The sequence below is a fragment of the Balaenoptera physalus genome, assembly GCF_965194825.1.
Source record: "Balaenoptera physalus genome assembly, chromosome: 6".
NCBI classification, from domain to species: Eukaryota; Metazoa; Chordata; class Mammalia; order Artiodactyla; family Balaenopteridae; genus Balaenoptera; species Balaenoptera physalus.
The window spans coordinates 42,264,607-42,286,571 of NC_138885.1; positions in this window are offsets into that span (position 1 = coordinate 42,264,607).

Here is a 21,965-nt window from a genome sequence, read left to right on the forward strand (position 1 = left end):
TCAGCAATTGAAGCACCACATTTTTCTAAGTAAACTGCATGCCCTGCCTACCAACCAAATTGCCATCCTGCCTGTGAATGAGTCATTCCCATATCCCAATCTTGTAGCCTCCTTTCTCAGACTATCCCAGTAGCAGTACCATTTTTATTAAATTTAGGTCTTCCAAGAAGCAGGCATCAAGATGGGATTAAACATACAAGAATTTCAATAGGGGAAATGTCTGTGAGAGAAAACAAGGATGAAAATAGGAAAGGCTGATCCTGAGTGAAGGAGATAGGGAAGGAAGGTTGAATGAAAGCATCATATAATACCAGGAAGTATAAGAATGGTTTGGCAAGAATTTCAGGGAGAGTTTGAGCCAAAGTCCACCATCAGAGGAGTCTCCTGTTTCCAGGATTGGTCCAGTGTTATGATTGTATGATTGTATCCCTGCTACACTAATCATTGGTTGGTAAGAACCTGTGGCCTATGTGAAGCCTGTGCTTGTTACAAATGAGGCAATGAATTTCAGAGTGCAACTCAACCTTTAGACAATATTGTTCTCTGGAAGTTGGAGGTCTGTAGGTATACTCATGGCTGCCACTCTATGTAAGATATCTTCAGTTCAAGTCTAGCAATTTATTTTTTAAATTGATCAGGTTGGATTTATCATAAAAGTATGAGCCTATTTAAATTCTAGATAATCTATTAACATATCTAATTAAATTCAGATATTAAAGAAACAAGAAAAGAATTTCTGCTACCATTATTTAGTGTAACAAACACTGTAAGAATAAAGAAAGTGAATATATATGGAAAGAAATAATTACATGTCATTATTCATAGAGGATAAAATCATCTATATAGATTATTAGGTTAATAAGAAAATTGAGCAGTTTTCTATTAGGCCTACAATCAAAAATTAAACTTGTTCCTTCAGACACAAAACAATTAGAAATTGTAATTTAAATGCATGTAGAATTTTCAAAATAATATATAAATAATAAGTAATAAATACTAGAAAAATATTCAGAAATTTTATAGAAAAAATTTACAAATTTATTGAAAGATAAGAAGACCTAAATAAGTGGACAGGAAAACCGTGTTCATGAATGGGAATTTTTCATATTTTTAATTTCCTCAAATTAATCTCTAAATTCAATGTAATTCCAATAAAAATTACAATGGGAATTTTTTTATAAACTAACTTTAAATTTTATATAAAAACAATAGAGTTATGAATCAATGAAACAAAGTTTGAAGGAAAATGAAAGTGAAGAAATTCTCTCTATAAGTTACAAATATATTTATAAATCTATAGTATGAAGAGAGTGTGGAATTTATGTAGAGATACATAAATGGATCAATGAATCAGAACAGAACACCGTACATATATAGAAACTTTAAACATGAGCCATCTTCCACTCCTGGCTAAGAAACAGTACCAGGGAGTGGATTTATCCTCTGTGCCTAAAACAACCATAACACTGAAAAATTTATGAGAAAACTACTTTCAGACATTAGGCAGTGCAGGAAAGTGATCACTGAGAAAGAGGAAACAAACAAGGTGAGCCCTTTGATTGTCTAAACGTACTGCCTGGGGAAAATATGTAAGTCACAGAGGTAGCAAAAAACAAAAACAAAAGCAGAAACAGAAGGAGACCCTAGTAGATCCTAGAAGTCTCCCTGACTTGAAGAAATAAAGTTGTGAATCCTAAGTGACCAAAGCAGTCTGAGTTCATAGGTCAGAGGACCAGAAAGGAGAAAGATACAAAAGATAAAATTCTATAGGTCTATAGAAGGTCATTCTCAAGTCTTCAGCTGAGTAATGATTAGAATTTCGGAACAGAAATTTCCTGAGGTCCCAGAAATATCCATCTAAAAAGATGAAAGGAAAAAAAAATCCTTAGAGCTGAACAGAGACTAGAACTAGTTTGTGTTTTCCACCAGCCAGAATGGAAAAACCTTGTAATTAATGAAAAACCAGGGAGTCTACTTAAGTATGGCTTAATAGTAAGTCAAATTTAGCCAAGACTATAGGCTTCTCTGATCTTGATCCTAACAGTAAACTTAAATGAAGGAACTTGAAAGGAGCAAAGTATTTTCAAGTAACTTAGCTGCATACCAAAAACAAAAGCTTAATAATATTTGTAGGAATATGAAAATACCTGGCACCCAACAAGGTAAAGTTCACAATGTTTAGAATCAAATAAAAAACTTCCAGGCATGCAAAGAAATAAAACAATATGACCCATAATAAAGAGAAGTTATTCAATAGAAATTAATTATTAGTTAAGAACATTAAAACAAAAAATATGAATTATATACTCCAAATGTTCAAGAAGTTAAAGATTGATCATGTTAAATTCAGACATAAAAGATATATAAAATATGACCAAATCAAATTTGTAGAGATGAAAAATGAATGAGATTAAGAAACACAGAGAATGAGATGAACAGTAGATTAGACTTACAAGAGAAAAGATTAGTGAAACTGAAGATAAAGCAATGAAAAGTGTCCAAAATGAGACACAGATAAAAGGGGCTGAAAATAAATGAACAGATCATAGTGAGCTGTAGGACAACGTCAAGCAGCCTAATATACATGTAATGAGCTTCCCAGAAGATAAGATAGAAATTGGGAAATAGAAAAAAGTATATGAAGTGGTTGCTTAGGGGCAGAATGGACAAGGATTTTCTTGAGAGAAAGATTACAAAGGGACATGAAGAATTTTGGGGTGATAGGTTCTTTTTCTTGATTGTAGTGACGATTTTATGAGTGCATATATATATATAAACTTATCAGTTTATACAATTTAAACAAGTGCATTTTGTTACATTTCCTTAAAACCTTCATAAAACTGAAAACTTAGTGGGGAATAAATGGTCTAATGATTTTGGGAGAGCTTGTCGTAAGGAAAATAAAGATTTACTCACTACATTACATAGTATATGAAAATAAATATTAGACATAAGATCTAAGATTTAAAGGTAAAATTTGAAACATCAAGAAAAAATGTTTTTATGACTACAAGATAGAGGTCAATTTTTTAATAAGACCTAAAAGCTAAAAACCATAAGCTTGAAAGACTGATACACTGAGTTATATGAAATAAGGATATCCCATGCATCAAAAGACTTCACAAAAAGATGAAAAGATAGATTGCATAAAAACTATTTACAATCCAGAGGATTACTGCATAGAAGACAACTTCTGTCCAATTAATAAGATGAAGAAAACTTATTAGAAAAATATGATAAAATATTAAAATAGTTGATACACAGTAGAAGAAATTACATTTCCAATAAACATTAAAAAAAAACCTCTGCAACCTCACTAGTAATCAAGAAACTGTAAGTAAAAATGACAGTGAAAATGAATCTGTATTTTCAGTAAGTAACAAAATGTTAAAAATCCTGATGTTACACATTGTGAAAAGAATTTAGGATAACTATAACTGACATTATTGTACACTGCTAGTGGGAATGTAAATTGTTTAAACACTTCGCAAAGCAATTTGTTGTTATCTATTAAAGTCAAACATTTATAATACTTACACTTTAACTAGAAATTCCACACTTAGTCTTTCACCATAGAGAAAATCTCATGCATTAATTACCAGAAGACACTTATTAAGAATGCTACTCCAGTAATATTTAGAATAGAGAAAAATTATAAAAACTCAATGTCCATCAGCAAAAAATGGATTTTAAAATTGAGTTTATATATATAAAAAATGTTATATGATAGACAAACTAGATGAACCAGTTATGTATAACAACACAGAAGTCTCAAAAACATAACAATGAGTTCCCATAAACAAGTAACATAAGAATATGTAAGCAAAATAACAAATAAGTAATAGTTTACATTTTTCCCTTTATTTTTTGAAAGATATTTTTGCTAGGTATAGAATTTTGAATTGACAGTTTTTTTTCATGTTGGTACTTTAAATATTCATTTATTGTCATTGGGTTTGCATAGTTTCTAAGAAGAAGCCAGCTGCATTTCTTATTTTCATTTTCTCTCTGGCTGCTTGCAAGGTGTTCCTTTTATCTTTTCCTTTTTTAAGCAATTTGAAAATTTGAATATTATGTTTCTAAGAGTGTGTATGTGTGTTTTCTTATTTATCCTGCTTGGGTTTCCCTGAGCTTCTCAGCTCTGTGTTTTAATACCTTTCATTATTGTTGGACATTTCTTAGCTACTATTTCTCAAACCTTTCTTCTTCCATGTTCTTTCTCTCCTTTCCTTGTGAGACTCTAATAACATGTGTTAGACTATTTGATATTGTATTACACCTGTGTATGCTTTTGTTTGTTTGTTTTTTCATCTCATTACAGTTTTTGGATGCTCTGTTTTTTTTCTTTTTTCTTTGTGATTATATTTTGATAATTTTATTGGTTAGCTTTCAATTTTGATTACCTTCTTCAGCTGTTTTGAGAGTGAGCTCTTTGAAGTCATTTTTTAACTTTTGTTGCCTTTTCCTTTCATTTCTATTTTTTTATTTAACTCTTTTTCTAGTTTTCATCTCTCTGTTGAATTCCCCATTTGTTCCTTCATATTGCCCATTCTGTGAAATCCTTTAACATATCACTCATGGTTATTCAGTTCAATAATATCTGGATAATATCTGTCTGACTTTATAACTTTCTCTCTTCACAGTGGGTGAAGAAAATTTTTTAAATTTTTCTTCCTTTTTTTGTCTTGTAATTTTTATTAAATGTTGATGATAAGGTATAAAAAAGTAGAGAATGAAGAAAATAATATTCATTCCTGCAATGGGCATATCTCTTCTTCTACCAGGCTGTTAGTATGGGGTTTTAGTTGGTTTGTTTATATCTCTCTCTCTCTATCTTGCTATGATAACTTCAGGACACAACAGGCTTCAAATTTCTTTAGTGGTGAGATTCTATTGGTTGAACTTAGGATGGTGGCTCCAGAGTCAGAAGGATTTTCTCATTGTCCTTGTTCTATCCTCAGCTTTACCCTTAACTACATGCTGTGCCACAGATGTGGTCTCCCCACTCTCTTGTCCTCCCTCTGTTGATACACTTTGCTGCTGCTTGTTACTAGAGAGATTACTCAGCTGATGATGTGGGTCAGGACCTTTTATCTGTTATCCTCATTCAACCTGAGTCTAAGGCAGGCCATGTGTTCTTATGCTTTGAAAGGGTGGTTTTATACTTTGAAATATAAACCATAACACTACATGCTGTTTGTTGACAAATACACATATTTTGATTTATATAGCCATAAGTGAGATAGATTAATACTAAATATAGGATTATGGTATTCTTTTGCCGAAAGAGGATGGAGAATAAATTGGAGCAAGGAACATAGAAATATCAATAATATGTATATTATTTCCTAACCTGGTTAGTTGTTAAAAGAACATTATTTTATTATTGTATTTTATGTTTATTTTATGTGAATATTGGGCACACATAATTTATGTTTAATAAGATTAAAAAATCCCAAACTTAGCTTGAAATTTTATTCTAATTAGCTCTATTTTTCCTTTCTGCAATGATAGGCACCCATTATGCACAGACACAATACTTCTTTACCAAGACCACTCAGATTTTTGTAATGTGACAATTAGTAGAACATAAATTAAAAAAAAAAATTTAATCATCTGGAATAAGAATTATTTCTCTACAAATATTTATGATTTTATTAAACTGAGTTCTATTAATTGGGTAGGAGTCATAATTGCCACACAAAAAATGGGAAGCTATGACTAGTTGAAAGCACTATTTGGAACACAAAAACCAGACCAACCTAAAGGCTATATATATTTAAAGAAGAATGGCCTTTAAAATCAGCCTTAGCCAGGTTAGAATCTCATATTACCACTTGCTAGTTGCATAAACTTGGGCAAATTAAATAACTCTAAGCTCTTTTTTCCTCAAATATAAAATGAAGATAATATGCCTACCTTGGCAGAGGGATTAAATAAACAGGGCACTTATTTTAATTTGTACAGAATAAAAATGTGTTCTTAAAAATAAGAAACTACTTCTGTGATTTTAGGAATGTCACATTCCTTTTATGTACCAGTTTCCGTTTTTCCAACTAACCATAATAGCTTTTTCCACCTACCTACAGAATTAAAAAATAAGGATAAAGTAAGATAACATATAAAACTTGCTCAGAAAAGGTATGGTACTGTAAAAAATTAAGTTACTATAGTGACTGGGTGTTTGCTTTCTTTCAGACAATTTAGTACCAGAATGGAAAAGCACTAAATTGAGTGAGATTAGAGATTTACCATTCTTCAGTGATGAGGTAAGCACATAATAGCATGTTTAGCAGTCCAAAGGAAACAGAGCTGTGAACAAAGTTTTAAAAATTAGTGATAACACACAAATCAGAAAAATAGCAAAATAACATAAATTTGGGGTTTTATTGCTTTTCTTGGCTTTTATTTTCAGTATCATGATTTTACTTTTTACAAACAGGATTAATATCTTTTTAATTTGAATGACAGTATGATGTATAAACAGGTCTATAATAAATATAAACCATGGATCAGACGATCATGTGTATGGAATTGTGAAACATAGTGTGGACAACTCAAATATACTGCAAACTGAAACATTTTTGAGCATCAGAAAAAGTTTTGACTGTATGGAATCAGTAATAGATTTATTTTAGAAGGAGTATAAATATACATCCTCCACACTTTTAATAAATTAATACTTAATAAAATTTGTGATAATTTTTCTACCTTATTCCATTATATTTAGTCCCAACAATATTTGAAATCTATCCTACAAGACTTTTTTTCCTTTTTCCTACTTAAAAGACTGAAATTGTTCTTACAAATCCAAATTAGTGTGTTTACAAAATTTATGTAGTTTGTTTGCCTTGCTTTGATGCTTGGCAGTTGTCCACAAGTAGCTATTCTGACTAATCTCAATTCTATTCCATCTAAGATTTATAATGGTGGTGCTGAAAGAGTTTCATGAGGCACATAGAGAGAATTGTTTTCCTTTTCTTAAAGTTGAAAAAAATCAAGACACACTTGCGATTTCACAAGATGATAGTATTGGTCATAACATGAGCTCATAGCTTCTCCTAAATGCAAACAATACATGCAATGACTGACATGGATACCATTTTTTAAAGAAGAGATAACATTTGATTGAACCTTGGATCAGATTTCAAACCAATCTGATTTATTCCACTGCAGAAAAAACCTGACTCTTGACGGGAAGAATTTAGTTTAATTATCTACCACTTATGTCAGGGGAAAATTATTATGAAAAATACGAACCTGTTTCTAAAGTTCACCATGAGGCTACAGTTGTAACAGGAAGAAAGCATTAGTGATTTGAAGCTCAACTTACTTAGTTTTCACTTATGGTGGGAATGTGTGCTGAAAGTTGAGACATTTGTTACCCTTTCAGCAAAATAACTGAGGTGCTGGCTTTTTGACCCTATTTGGGTACCCATAGATGGAAAGAAGAAAAGGGATTTCAAATCAGAGTCCCAACATGTGAGTATGTTTTTCTCCTTTCCCTTTTTGGTTCATGGCCCTCAGGCATCAAAAGCATAAGGTATCTTGGCCTCTTCTTTTCACAGCTTGAAAGTCAGTAAAGCTTTCAACAATCTCCTGTCCTTAATTGCTTTCTTTTCCATATATATTATATATATTTTTTCCCAAGCCCCAAAGCAGCCATTAAAATTCACCATCATCTATCCAGTTATAGAAGTAGCACAGAAAAGAGCTGAAGAGAACTATTAGTCATTGGCATAGAGCCAGGAGTTCAAGCCTGATTTTCTACTTCTATTTCTTGAATTTAAGAGAATATGTCCCAAAGTAATTGCAGCTTAAGAGAAACTCTCAAGCCACACCATATATGTGTGTACAAGGAGAGAAAGAAATACATGTGAAATGGATTAAAAACTACCTTGATTCTCATAGTTTAAGACCCTTCGACAAAATGGATGAAATTTCAAGCTCCTTTGCCCTTTCATACTAAAGTTTCACAGTGTTGCAGGGTTTGTCTGCACCTGCTACAGAACAGGTTAAACCCAATGATTCAAAGTAAATTCTTTAGCAATCTTTAAGTCGGCTAAATAGCAGCTCTTTTAAATCAGATGAATACCCAGTAATCTATACCATCCCTGGAGCATGAGACAAAATGGTACTAAGGTTGACAGAGGGTCCCTTAAATATTCCTCAACGTTCCTAAAGATCTGTGGTTCTGCAACAAACTTGGCTCTATTTCCTGTCAAATTTTTGCTTGTCTTCTTTAGTGCTGAATTTATATTTCCTCAAAATATGCATCATTTGGACTCCCCAGTCTCTGACATCCATTTGTTCTAGAGCATCATATGCCAGACGTGATCATTTGTGTTTTATTTTGCTGTATGTGTATATGTATATATGTATGTGTATGTACGTTGTATTGGCCCTTCCACTACCTACCAAGTATAACACTATCTTGAACATAAGAGAAATAAGGTACTTCTAAACTCTGTGCATTTATAGATATTTTCCATGTTTTAAAAACAGTGTGATAATATTACTTATTATAAGAAACATAATTCTAAACTAGGTATTTCTATATTAAGGATCAGTTACTTCCCAAGTGATCAGTGCTAGTCTATAAGGGAAGATTTCAGGTTGCCTAATCCTCTGAGGACTGAACAATTTTCAGCCCGTATATACCAGCATCTAATCTGATCGTCAGTGTGTTTTTTCATACCAATTGCTCAGTAATGTGATTAATCTCGTAGAAATACTCATATTTCTCTACTATTCCCAATCCCTGGGCAGCTATGGGAATTATTAGTATATTACTTTGTTGTTGCAAACAGTCCTAGCCCATTTGACCCTAGATTGACTCAAAACCATGCATATTTGTTTAATGGGCACAGTACCAAACTGAGAGTTTTATTCAGTGTTTCATCCATATGGTGACATTCAAGAACAATTGGTAAATATCACGAAAGAGAAAATCAAGCAAAAAGATAGAACATTATCAAGTAGACCAGTTTTTAAATGTATCCCCCAAATAGGTCCAAATTTTATACTCCAGGGAATATAACTTAATCACATATAATTACTGAGGCACAACTACTCATGTCTCCCCACATGACATATGGAACATATGAAAGACTGCTAGTTTAGTGGCAATCTGGCCTCTTGTTTCTGAGCTATAACCTTAGAGGTCATTCTGTAAGATTTTCATACTCTAGGTAACATGCTTTATTCTTCTTATATGATATTAGGGCTGGATTTCCAGTAGAGTATATAAACTACAACATTTTTAAAAGAAGAATAAAAATCTACATATAGTAGGGGAATTTTTTCCCCAGTACTTTCTCATCATTAAATGTATGTTTTAACCCACTACAAAAATATTCAATTACTATACTGTATATCTGAAACTAATATAATATTGTAAATCAACTATACTTCAGTTAAATATATATATAATTGAAAGTCTAAATATTTCTTAATTAAAATATTTCTTTAATTGAAAATACTTCATTACGTGAAAAGAACTTAAATTTACAGAATACTTTCACATAATGAATCTGTCACTTGATAATAAGAAAGAAGCAGGAGACCAATTTGATGAACACAAATCCATGCATACAGAATGATGTTAAAGCTTATTTTTCCTTAAAAATTATGGCTAAAAAGTAAATCTTTCTATTCTAGTTAAGAAGTCATTATAATAAATTGCTAAATTTAACTGTTCTCTGTAAAGATTTCATTAAAAAAATTTTTAAATAATTGTCAAAAATGAAATAAACCCAGTTAACCATATAGAACAAATCTACTAAGACCAAGTAATGTCTCATTCAAAGTCTGAATTTATGTTTTCCTCAGGTGCTGTAAGACATCTTCAATATGTATATTTCATTGCTTCCCACAAAACTATATGATAAATTTAAAAGACTGAAGCAACTAAATTCTAGTTTTGTTGTTTTACGTGACGTATTTCAAGCACATGCTTTGAAGTGAATGAGCTTGGGGTAGAGTGAAAAGAAATTAGAGCAATTCCCTGGAACCAACATTTGTTTTGTATTCTAATCCCAGTTATAAAATTAATGAGTCTTCTTAGGGAACTGGAGTTCAAATAGTGGGTTAAAAGTTCACAGAAAGAACAAAGTTCAGGGGAAAATTCAAAGGCAGTCAAAAGAAGAATGAAGAAGAGCTTCCCTGGTGGCGCAGTGGTTGAGAGTCTGCCTGCCAATGCAGGGGAGACGGGTTCGAGCCCTGGTCTGGGAAGATCCCACATGCCGCGGAGCAACTAGGCCCGTGAGCCACAACTACTGAGCCTGCGCGTCTGGAGCCTGTGCTCCGCAACAAGAGAGGCCGCGACAGTGAGAGGCCCGCGCACCGCGATGAAGAGTGGCCCCCACTTGCCACAACTAGAGAAAGCCCTCGCACAGAAACGAAGACCCAACACAGCCATAAATAATAAATAAATAAATAAATACAATTAAAAAAAAAAAAAGAAGAATGAAGAAGAGAAGGTGAAATGGAAAAGTCTAAAGGGAAAGGATGCTCTGAAATATGTTACACACACTTAAGAACAAGACTAAAAATCTCCAAAAAGAAAGGAAAATGAGGTCAGTTGCCATTGTTCCCCATGGCAAGCACTATTGATGGAGGTTGCTTAGATGAATATCAAAAGCTATTATTTTTATTCAAATGCCCTCTCATCTTAACATGAATAGTCACCTCCCCTTAATAACATTTTAAAATTAATTATATTAGTTCATTCAATTAAGGGGATGCACTGACCATTTCTTTGGTTTCACAGAGGACATGATGAAGATAAACCACTATAATTTCTGTCTACGTACTCTTTACATAGAAGAATACACATGAGTTTTGGAAAATGTAAATTAATAAGCTACATTTTAAATTCTAAAATTAGCTATCAGCACAACTCCCTGCTCCTTAACTAGAAATAGTTTCATTGATTGTTCTCCTGGGTTGATACCGGCTCCTCCACTTTGGTTTGTTTTAATGGTGGATCTCGACTGCCTGAAGAAGGAGCAAAGGACAGTGCCAGGAGTACTGAAATCAGCCTTGTGCTAGAGTTAACTGGCCCCAACTTGTGTACAAATCCAGTCAAAGGAAATTAGCTACATGTGAGGAAGAGCTCTAAATTGTTGTGACTGATTTTTAAAAATAATTCATATTTCATATATCCAGATCTGTTAGCTTCTTAAAAAGTGTGGTTGTACATTTTTTCCAATTATCTTGCTATTGTTCAGATATTCTAGTGCTTTCTTAAGGAACTGAGATAAAATTAATGCCAGAAACTATAGTCTAAGTGAATTGTGATAATGGGCATTATTTTTATTTCTTTTTTTAGATAAAGAGATTGATACTCCATGAGGTTAAAACCTGTGATTTCTCTACCTTATAATGCTGAGTAACTGGGGACAAAACAGCTATATGACAGAGAAAAAGGAGAAGAAAAAGTGATAAATGAGATCTGAAGAAATTTACAAATGAAGCTCTAGCATTTTGATTGTACTAAGTATACTGAAAATACCTATATTGAAGGTTAACCCTATCTAAACTTTGTAAAATTTTTATATCTTTAAAAAAAAATCATCATTGCTATTCCATAGTCACACCTATTTAAGAATCAACTTGTTAGGAATTATACATTTTTATTGGATCTATAAGGTAAATATAACTTAAATTATCATGAAGTAAAGTAAAACACCCTGATTAATGTTTTCCCTCTTACACAGTGTACCATTTGTTTAAAATTCAGGTCAATATTTTTTATTCAGAACACAGTGAATCTAATTTTAAAGTAGCATTATTTGCCTAACTTCCATGGACAATTTCCAATATTGTTCCTGCCCACTATAGATCCAGGACCATCAAAGATGCAATCCTGGGAGTATCTTCTGATTTTCTGATTTAAAAAAAAAACAAAAAAGCTGTTTCCGTATCATTTCTGCCTCTCTTATCCTTGTCTTATAAAGCAGTAGTTGCTGGGACTATATTCCTGCATTTTAAGGAAAATGAGGTACTGAAATGTCTGTTTGCTTCCTCTGACAAATTAGTTTACTGTCTTCAGGCTTTCTGGGTGGGCCTCAATAAATACCGACCTGAAGTAAATTAAACTTCAACACATGGAATAATGTGTTTTCAGCAAATGAAAAAAAAATGCTGTAAATTTCAAGAGGGCACTGCATATAATGAAGTACCTTATGTGGACTTAAGGCAATAAGTGTAGCTATGGCAAAGACCTTCACCTAGGTATGAAGAAAACAGTGAAATGTGATACTAAATTTTTAAGTTCAAATCTAGGAGGGTTTCAGTTCCAGGACACCAAGTCATTCAGAAACAACCTGGACATCAGCACACACAAAATAACCCACATGCCACCCAGAAATCTGAGTCACAAATTTTTAATATTTTATGATCTATAGATGTTATGAGAATGTTTTAACTAATTATGTAGAATTTTCAGAATATCACATTTTGGAAGATTTACAGAATACAATATGCACACCACAGACACTAGGAAAAACTTGCATTAAATACTCTTTTCACTGTTAGAAATTTATTATAAATGCAAAATGATGTTTACCTATGCCCCTGAGTTTACTGATTATTATCCTGGTTATCTGCAAGCTAATTTTCACTGTAACAGAGATGGCCTCTTATCCCCCAATTCTCCAAATAACCAGAAATCTGGTCTTTGTAAGACAGAAAAATAAAACACATGACAGACATTAGGGAGGACTGTGAGATTCATTGATCCAGTATTTAAAAAATGGTTATTTACAGGTGTGGGCAAGTGTGGCCTAGAACCCATGTTCTTGTGATTTGGCGGGTGACAGAGTCTTGCATTCATCTAAATTGCAGAGAAGGTTAGCCTCTATTTACCTTAGTCTCTGCCTGATAGAAGTGTCCACTGCTTAGAAAAATCCAAGTGTACAGGACCAATATTTACTTCTGATGTGCTGAGAGGTGGGGAATTACAAAACTTGTCCCAGATGAAAGCAATTTTCCAGACATTTAAACTCAGTGTTAAATTCTTTATATATGACTATCTTCAACTACCTGAATATTTTATCCTGTCAATAAGGTTAAACACTTTGATTTTTTTTTTTTTTTTTTGGCTGTTCAAGTTTTAAGTTTACTTGGCCAAAAAAATTACATTCAGATCCAATACAAGAATTATATTATTTCATGTAACATCATAATTAGAATTTAAATTTTATATTAAACTAGGTTAGAAAAATATTTATTGTCAGAATAACTGAAGTATCCCAATAACTGTTAAACATTTTTCTAAGGATACATTTTTAACAAGTGAAAGTTTGGTATTCTGTAAAGTTTAACAAACTGGATACTGACCATATGCAAAATACAGTATGATTTGTTTCAGAGAACTATTTCTTCAGTTTACTTAATTACCTAAATATCTATAAATGTTTTTGGAGATGTGAGATTAACTAGATATCTACAGACTAAAATAGAAATGTGTGCAGCTTGAAAATAAGGAAGAAGTTAGCATGCCTTGTCTCTTAGCAATTTCTCTTGAATACCTACCTACAAGTGATGATCATTATCATTCATCAGTTTCTCAGTATGTACACCAATTTCAGATTCTCAATTTTGCCAGATAAATTTATAAAACTTACAAAAGGGAAGTGGAAGTTCCTGCATTGAGTAGATTAGAATTCTATTTAGCTTGCATATCCAGGGAAATTCACATTAATTTGGAGAGAGATTCATTTGTGATATATGTTGTCATGGGTTTTAAAAGATAAGTTTGAGGATGGAGTAAAGATTAAAATAGACCTCATATTTTACACTAAATGAAAGACATGTTTCCTAGTTATAGGCTACTATTAATTTCCTTGCTTCTGATATACCCAGAAGGAAACTACAATCTAAAGGAATGTTTTAAAAACTTCTATATCCAATATAAATGCAGTGAAGTAAGCTGAACACTCAATGTAAGGAAAACTCACACCTACAAATATTGCTGAAACTCCAGTTAGCCAAGGAATCAAAGAAATTAAAGCATTTATACAGATTTTATTGAAAATAAGTCACTATCATATACTCAAATATATGCATGATTTGTTCACGGAGATTATTTTGGTCCACTGTAGATTTTTTTTTGTAGAGTATCTCCTGCCCTCTTTAGTCCAGATTTTATAACTACATTTAGGAAAGAGATCTAATTCTACAGCATAATTCTGACTTCAGCTTCTTCTATTGCTTGGTGAAAATAGGTCATTATTAGCCATTTCTGGCAGGAACAGTTGACAGGAAACAGGACAGGAAATGATATAATGATTCCAGAATTGTATATTTCCCCTATGCCCTGCTGTTTGGGGAATGACCTTACAGTTAACCAGGAAATTGGGCGGTGGTACTGAACCTCACTCATACTATTGAACTTTTTTGTTCCTCGCTCTTCTTTACTTAAAAAATAGATTAAAATTCTAGGACCAACAGACATAAAGAAAACTTAACAAAGAAAATATTTGTCTGTTAAATTATATATATTTCTAGATTTTTGAGCAGACTATTTAAATCAGACATTAATATCCAGTTAGCTAATAACAAATATAGCATATAAACCACTTAAATATTAAAACAACAAACTTCTAAATGCTTTTATATTTATGGAGTTTATTTTCTCATGAAAATGCAACTTTGATGCCATTTATTATTAAATACATAGTTTTTTATTTACAGTTAAATCATTACATTTTAAAACTGCTTTTTAAGATGTGTGCTTTTATATGCCACACAATGATAAATTACATTAATATGTGTGTCCATTGTTATTTTTTTCTCTAAGATAGACGATATCTCCTACATGAAATATATCCAATAAAAATTACAAACCTAAAACTCACACAAACACATAGGCACAAGGATACCTATTTAAAATGTAAACTCCTCCATTTAAAATTGTATGCAAATGCAGTCAAATAAATTCCATTTATACTTTTTGTGTTGTATAAATTTACTTTATATCTTTAAAAACAGATATCCAATTCAGGACATCACCTAAGATAATTAATTGCTCCACAAACAAAAGTGCAGACTCTAACACAGGAGGTCTGATGTTCACAGTGTGATCTAAACCTTTTTTGTTACTCCAGCGTGGTATTAAGCCCTTTAATATTTTAAAACACTTAACTATTTTATTTACATTCTTTTAGTCATTAACTTCAACCTGTTTTAAATTTATGTCACTGGAGAATTGAGAATAACAAAGCTGTACAAATTTAACAATTAGCCTTACTATGTAATTGCTCAGAATAAACATCCTGATTAGTCAAATCACTATTAAATTTTAATCAATGTGAGTGGGTGTTTCTATTTTTGATTGGGGATTTCACATGGATTTTCTAAGCAACTCCTTTTGTATGTGAAGTTGAGATGTTTTCTCTCTTCATATTATGCCTAATAGATTGTGTCTCAATCTTACATAATGCACTGTTAGTGAGTAGTCAAAGACATTTTTCTTTCATATAAGCTTTCTCTTTATAATGCTAATGACACATTTTTCTTTTCTAAATGTATTTATTTTCTCTTGATGTTTAAACAAATAAAGGTATATATATATTGAAATGTTACAGTTTGTTATAATGATATTTTCAAGAAATAGAATTTAATTTCATGCAAATATTCTGTGTGATTTTAGGTAAAAAAATGACTTTTTTTTAAAAAGAACAATGCTAATTATTTGGAAGATGAGCATTTATTTTTTAAAAAGAAAATATGTCGTGATTTCACCCCCACAAAATACAATATCAGAAGTTGAGTTAATATCTAACAATTCCTAAAATTCAGAAAACAAGTCATTTTTTTCTAGGAAGATTTATTCTATTAAATAGACACATAACTATAGTTTTGTTTTTTGTTTAGTTTGAAAACCTTCCAATCAGAAACAACCAGTTAATACAGAATAGCATTTTTTGTATTTAATATGCTGCAGACTTCCTTTCTATGGATTTCTTAAATGAATGCTTATGAAGTCGTCAGGTGTTCTGAGATAACTAACTCATTTCCTATATATTCTCTTATGCCGTCATTGTGAGAGCATTATCCCTGCAGTCAAATGTTCAGAACTACTTCATCTCTTTTAGCATTCTCTGATAATTCAATATAGTCTACCAGGGGACAGGTAGAATGGCTTTTGGAGTAACAGGTTCTATTACAAATGCAATCAATTCTGTGAAACAACAGGTTTCATTTTTTTTCAGAAATGTATTTAGTTAAAAGACTGAAATAAAATAACACATACACAAACATTGCATTTATGAAAATGAATAAAATATTTTCTTCCAATCACAGGAATCATATTTTCTAAATGCAATCTTTGTATTTTCTTGTCTTTTACAACCCAGCCAGTTCTGAATATGGTATTACTTTGAAACTTATCAGAACAAAGCACTGTTGAAATGACATTCTGCTCTCTTCTTGCTCAATGTACAGTTTGTGTTCTACAATTTCCATTTAGTCTGTTTTCCTTAATTAAATAATTATTCTGCTTTTTGAGAAGCTACAAGTTTAATATGTGACTATGTAAATCTCCAGATAACTAAATGTACTTCCACTGTAATTTACCATTTCTAAGAAACATTTGAATGGGAACAATAGAGATCTCATCTTTTTTAAAGTAATGATGACAAAGTTATGAAATTGTATTACTTACTAAAGTTAAAGACAAGTTTAAATGTGCCTTTGCTTTTCGTTTGGATCATTAAATGGTTAATCCGAACAAGCATGGGGGGAGGAAAAGAAATTAACTAAAGTAAGTCCCTTGTGATACAATGACACTTGCTCTATGCTCTTACGGAGAAAAAACATGATGATAAAACAGCACAAAGTGGAGTGTTATGAATTTTATTAATGACTAGGAGACAGTGTGCAAAACATCAAAGGTCTGTGGAAAAGATTAATGACCCCGTGTGAGACTGTTTAATTACCTCCAGCTAATTAGATTCTTGACCAAATTTTTAATATCTGCATTCCTTCTACAGCCTAATTGAGATTCCACATTATTTATCAATCTTTCAAAAAGCCCTTAGTGGACTGCTTTTTTAGTTTTTCCCTTTGCACTTTGACTCCATTTATGGTCAATTATTAAATAAATAGCAAAGTAACTATTCACTACAAATTGTATATGTGGAACACTTTATGCCTGTTTATTTTGACTAGGAGACCATCACTGGCATCTTTTATACATAATGAAGCACTCCAACTAATAAACTAACTCCACCATAAACAACGTGGATAATATTTTTGTTATCTGGGCTGTGCTCAGGAACTCCTCATGTGGTTTCTGTAAATTAGCCTTTGCAATAGTCAGTTAATCCTTTTTTCAGTTTACCTTGGTTGGGGCCCAGAGACCCGTGGAATGTTATCATACAAACTAGAGAGAACAACTCAATCAATTATTTTCTTGTTTTTCTTTTTTTCTTTTTGGTAAATTTAGATTGCCTTTTAGTGTTCAGAAAGTCTTAATGGCATGACAATTTGCATCAATAAATATCAAGCTGTTCCTTTTGAAATGCTGGAATCCCAAATATATATACAATATACTGTATATTGCATTTTATATATAGTTATATCACATAGCATTTCTGAAGGAGAAACATTTGATATAGTACTGTAATGGAAGGAAAGGGCACTGTTAGGGACAACCCACCAGTCACCTAGAAAATGCTGATGACTTGGATTGTCCTTAACACACAGTGAGTAAAACAGGAAGTCCAAACTCAGCAAGGGCCAGCTGAATTATCTTTGTCTAGGCAACAGCTTTTTCTAAATGATGCATAGATCTTACCTTTTTAATTCATTTATTTTTAATATAACAAATTCATTAACATGACAGATCAAATATTATTCTATCATCTATGTACTTACAGAACCAATGGAAAAAAAAGAAAAACTGTAGCAGTGCAAACACATCGAAAATGTCAACCCAAGACACATGAATCTAACAATGTGATTCTATTGAGGGATTCCAGGTATGTTTCATCTTGGGTTCTAAAACCTAGAAAACATACATTGGGCTTCACAAAGCAAAACAAATTTTCAACTATTAATAATAATATTCTATGTGTTTTTAGTATTATTCTTATGTTCATCATTTCATCCAATATTTATGAGCCATCAATTCATCCAACATTTATAAAGAGGACAGGGTGATTTTCACTATTTCATGGGAGTTGTAGTTCTCCATCATAACACATTTAAGCATGGCAGAGGAGTCATTCACCATTTTTTTTTTGCTCACTTTTAGTACTTGGTACAGTCTACTGTGCCCAATGTTGCATTTATTCATACTGTTGATCATCTTTATAATTTAAAAAAAACAAAAAACAAAATCCTGACAAGATGATTTCCAAAGTCACTTCCACTTCTAAAGTTCTATGATTCCAAAAGATTCTCATATCTCTACAACTCAAATACTTTCTTCCAGTGTAGTACCAAGTTTCACACCAATGGCCAGAGTCTAGAATCCCTATAAATAACTTCACTGTAGGCCTGCCGTATACTCATGCCCAAGATTCACATTTAGGTTAGATTAATATTAATAATAATATAAGAGGAGCACCAACCTCCTATGAAATCTCATGGAAGTGAAAACAAAAGCAAAGCCTGTTATGCACCCCTAGGGAGACAGAGCCCAATAACAGCGACGAGATTTGGGGAAGTCCAAGGAGGATAGAATACATGACCAAAATAGCATGGAGCAGAGATAATCTCCCCACTCCACTTGAGAGAGCTGTAGATCTGAGACCAGATCCAGACCCATGAATGAACAGAGAGAAGGTAAAAATTTACATCACTTAAGTCTCTGAACTCCAAGACACCACCAACCCCATGTCATAGATACCTGGATTTCAACATGAAAACTCTGGCAAAAGGCAAACAAACAAAAAGTTAGCTGTTAATGGTAAAAATAGCTATGAGAGGGACAAATCCTTAGCCTTATCTGTCATTTGTGCCCGTATTAAAATAAAATTTCCAGATTCTTTCCCCAGAGAAAGTTTCAATGAGAGGGAGGCAGCATGAGGAGATTGGCACCTAGATTCAAAACATGGGAAGGAAAGCAAGAGAGAAAGTACAAGATACACCAATGTAAACCTTGATTTCTTCTTTATATCCTTGACTAAGATTGATCCAAGGACTTCCTCACAGGAGTCTCTGGGACTCAGTCAAGGTAGAGGAAAGGGATATAACTGCACCATGCCTCAGGCAACTCCTTTATTTTTAACATACTGATCAGATGATCTAGTCAGGACATTCCAGAAGGTTTTAGACTAATAGAGAAACCTCAATACAGCACCACATTCTTAGCTCTGGCCTTAGCTAATAGCATTCATTCACCTTCTTAGTCCACACATTCACTCATTTACTTATTGTTTTAAGCAAGCATGTTGTGAGTGTCAACTCTGTATGTGATGGCATGTAATGATTAATCAACCATGGTTTCTGTCTTCCAGGAGTTTGCAATCTGGTACAATCTTATGTAGTATCTATAAATGTGGAACAAATCTGGGGGCAGTCTACTATAAAAATGCATCCAAAAGAAATGCAGAGAGATACTTAGTAAAAATGAGGGCTGGCTTTCCTTTCCCAGAAGTCCCAGGAAATCTTATTCATGTTTTTGGCACGGGGTTCACATTGAAGATTGAGGCTGAGATTCCTATACTTTTAAAATCAAGGCAAAAGGCACCTGGCCAGCAGCAAAATTCAGAAAATTTTGACATGATAATGAGGATAAAGGTCCCCTTTCTTTAATCCTACATCCATCTGGAAAAAACCTGTGGAGGACTTCATGACTAAAGCAGAGGAATCATGTAAGCCAACTTTCAGATCCTTATAGTAATCCATTTTACAGCATCCTTGGTAGGCTTTCCTTTCAGAGCCTTACCTCCCAAGAGTCAGGCCACTTCTAGTTACATTTTAACCCATCATTAGTTGTAATGCTGCCATTTATGCTTATATACTGTGTAGCAACTATTTAAGCAAACACTCTAAATTTCTCCATATAATTGTTATAATTGTAAATTCTTACAATTATGTTCTCAAAAACTGCAGGACTAATCTGGGAATAATTTCTCACCATTAGTTTTCTAGCTGCCATGCTTTTGCTCCATACTAAATCACTCAATAATTTGTTGGAAATACCAGTAGATTTTGGTGAGAATTAGGGTGAAACTCTTAGCAAGAAGACCTTTTTTTCCTACCATTTAGTGCAAATTAAAAAGGAAAACTTATCAATAAGACCATCTAAGTATGAAATTTCAGGGAAACAAGTACTCTTATAAACTTTAGTAAAAAAATTTTAGTATAACTTTTTTTAGTATTGAGTACTTAATATAAAACAAGAGTCTGAAAATTTCTATATCTTTGGTCCAATATTTCCCATTGATACAGTTCAATAAGAAGAAAAAGGGGATGATGATGATGAAAGATATTCAAACTGATATCAAACTTATGAAGACGTTTATTTCTAAATAGTGCACTGGTCTATTATGAAGTTAAAAGAAAATATTGTGAAAATTTTACATAATGATGAGAAATTATTCTAGCTATAATTATGAGTAAAAAAAAATGCATACAAGTTTATAAGTAACCATGATCCAATACATTAAAAATACACACAGAAAATACTTACCTAGAAGTCTATATATTTTGTTTATTTTTAAGGGAAAAAAAGTTTTGAAAGGACATGTGTAACATAGACCCACTTCTTTAGCAATACTTAAAAATAACTTGCTATCTTATTATATACTTTTAATTCATGGGGAAAATCTGTAAGACTCTACAAGCTATTAACAATTTACTAGCTCTGAAATTGAAATGTTTAGAAATGTTTATTTTTTCAGCATAAGTTTTTGTAATATTTGAATGTTTACAATAAATATTTTGTATCCATAAAATACATATTTATGAGTAGAAAAATTAAAACACACAGACATAAGCTGGGAAAGATAAACAATAAAATGTTATAATGGATTTCCTTGTCTCTATTTTTTTGTATTTGTCAAATTATCTAACATAACCATATATTATTTTATAATTACAAAAACATAAAATAAATTTTAATTAGGATGAAATTATTCAAATAAACATGCCAAATGGACTTATGAATTAAAATCTAACTTCAGATAATATGCAAAAAAACCTACAAGTAATAAAGCACATATCCACTAATACCTAAAATATAACACTAACATAAAATAAGGAATTTTATTTTCTGATACTGTTATGTATTACTTAAAAAAATGCCATACCATTAAGTTTTGTACTACTAAAATGTTGGTCAATCAAACGTGAAAAGATGAGCTTATGCATTTATGAAGCAGTCAGATAATTTTAGATCTTCCTTTTTCAAGACTTGCTAGGACTGACATCACATTGAATGTAAATTACACGTAAAATATAAAGCATTCTCTTAATTTAAATTGCTCTTGATCATGCCTGTTCAACTTATCAATTGTTCCTACATTTTCCCTTAGATATATAAAACAATAAAACGCGCACTTGCAACAAAGCAGATATTGAATTTAGATCACTAATATTGTTGTTGACATTACTATTTAAAGCAGTCAAAGGAAGGTATGTGTGTGCATGGGAGTGTGTAATATGCCGGGTTTTCACTGGTTGTTACATTACATGGAACGAATATTCAATTCTATAAATAGAAAGAATATAAAACCTTAATCAATAAACTTGATAAAATGCATGTCAGTTATTTTATACTATTTGCTCTCCAGTTTGGATAATTGCTGCTACCTGTAGCCTAAACCATTAACCTCTCAACCTCAGTAAATTGAGATTTCCTAGCAAAAAACCACAGCACCAAAAGGAAACCACATTTCTAACAGGAGAGAGAGTCCGTACCACACTGAATTTGAGAGTTAAAATTGTGTTGGCGTTTTGTATTTTCTTTCAAAAACAGCTTCTTATAACTCCTCAATAAGCTCTAC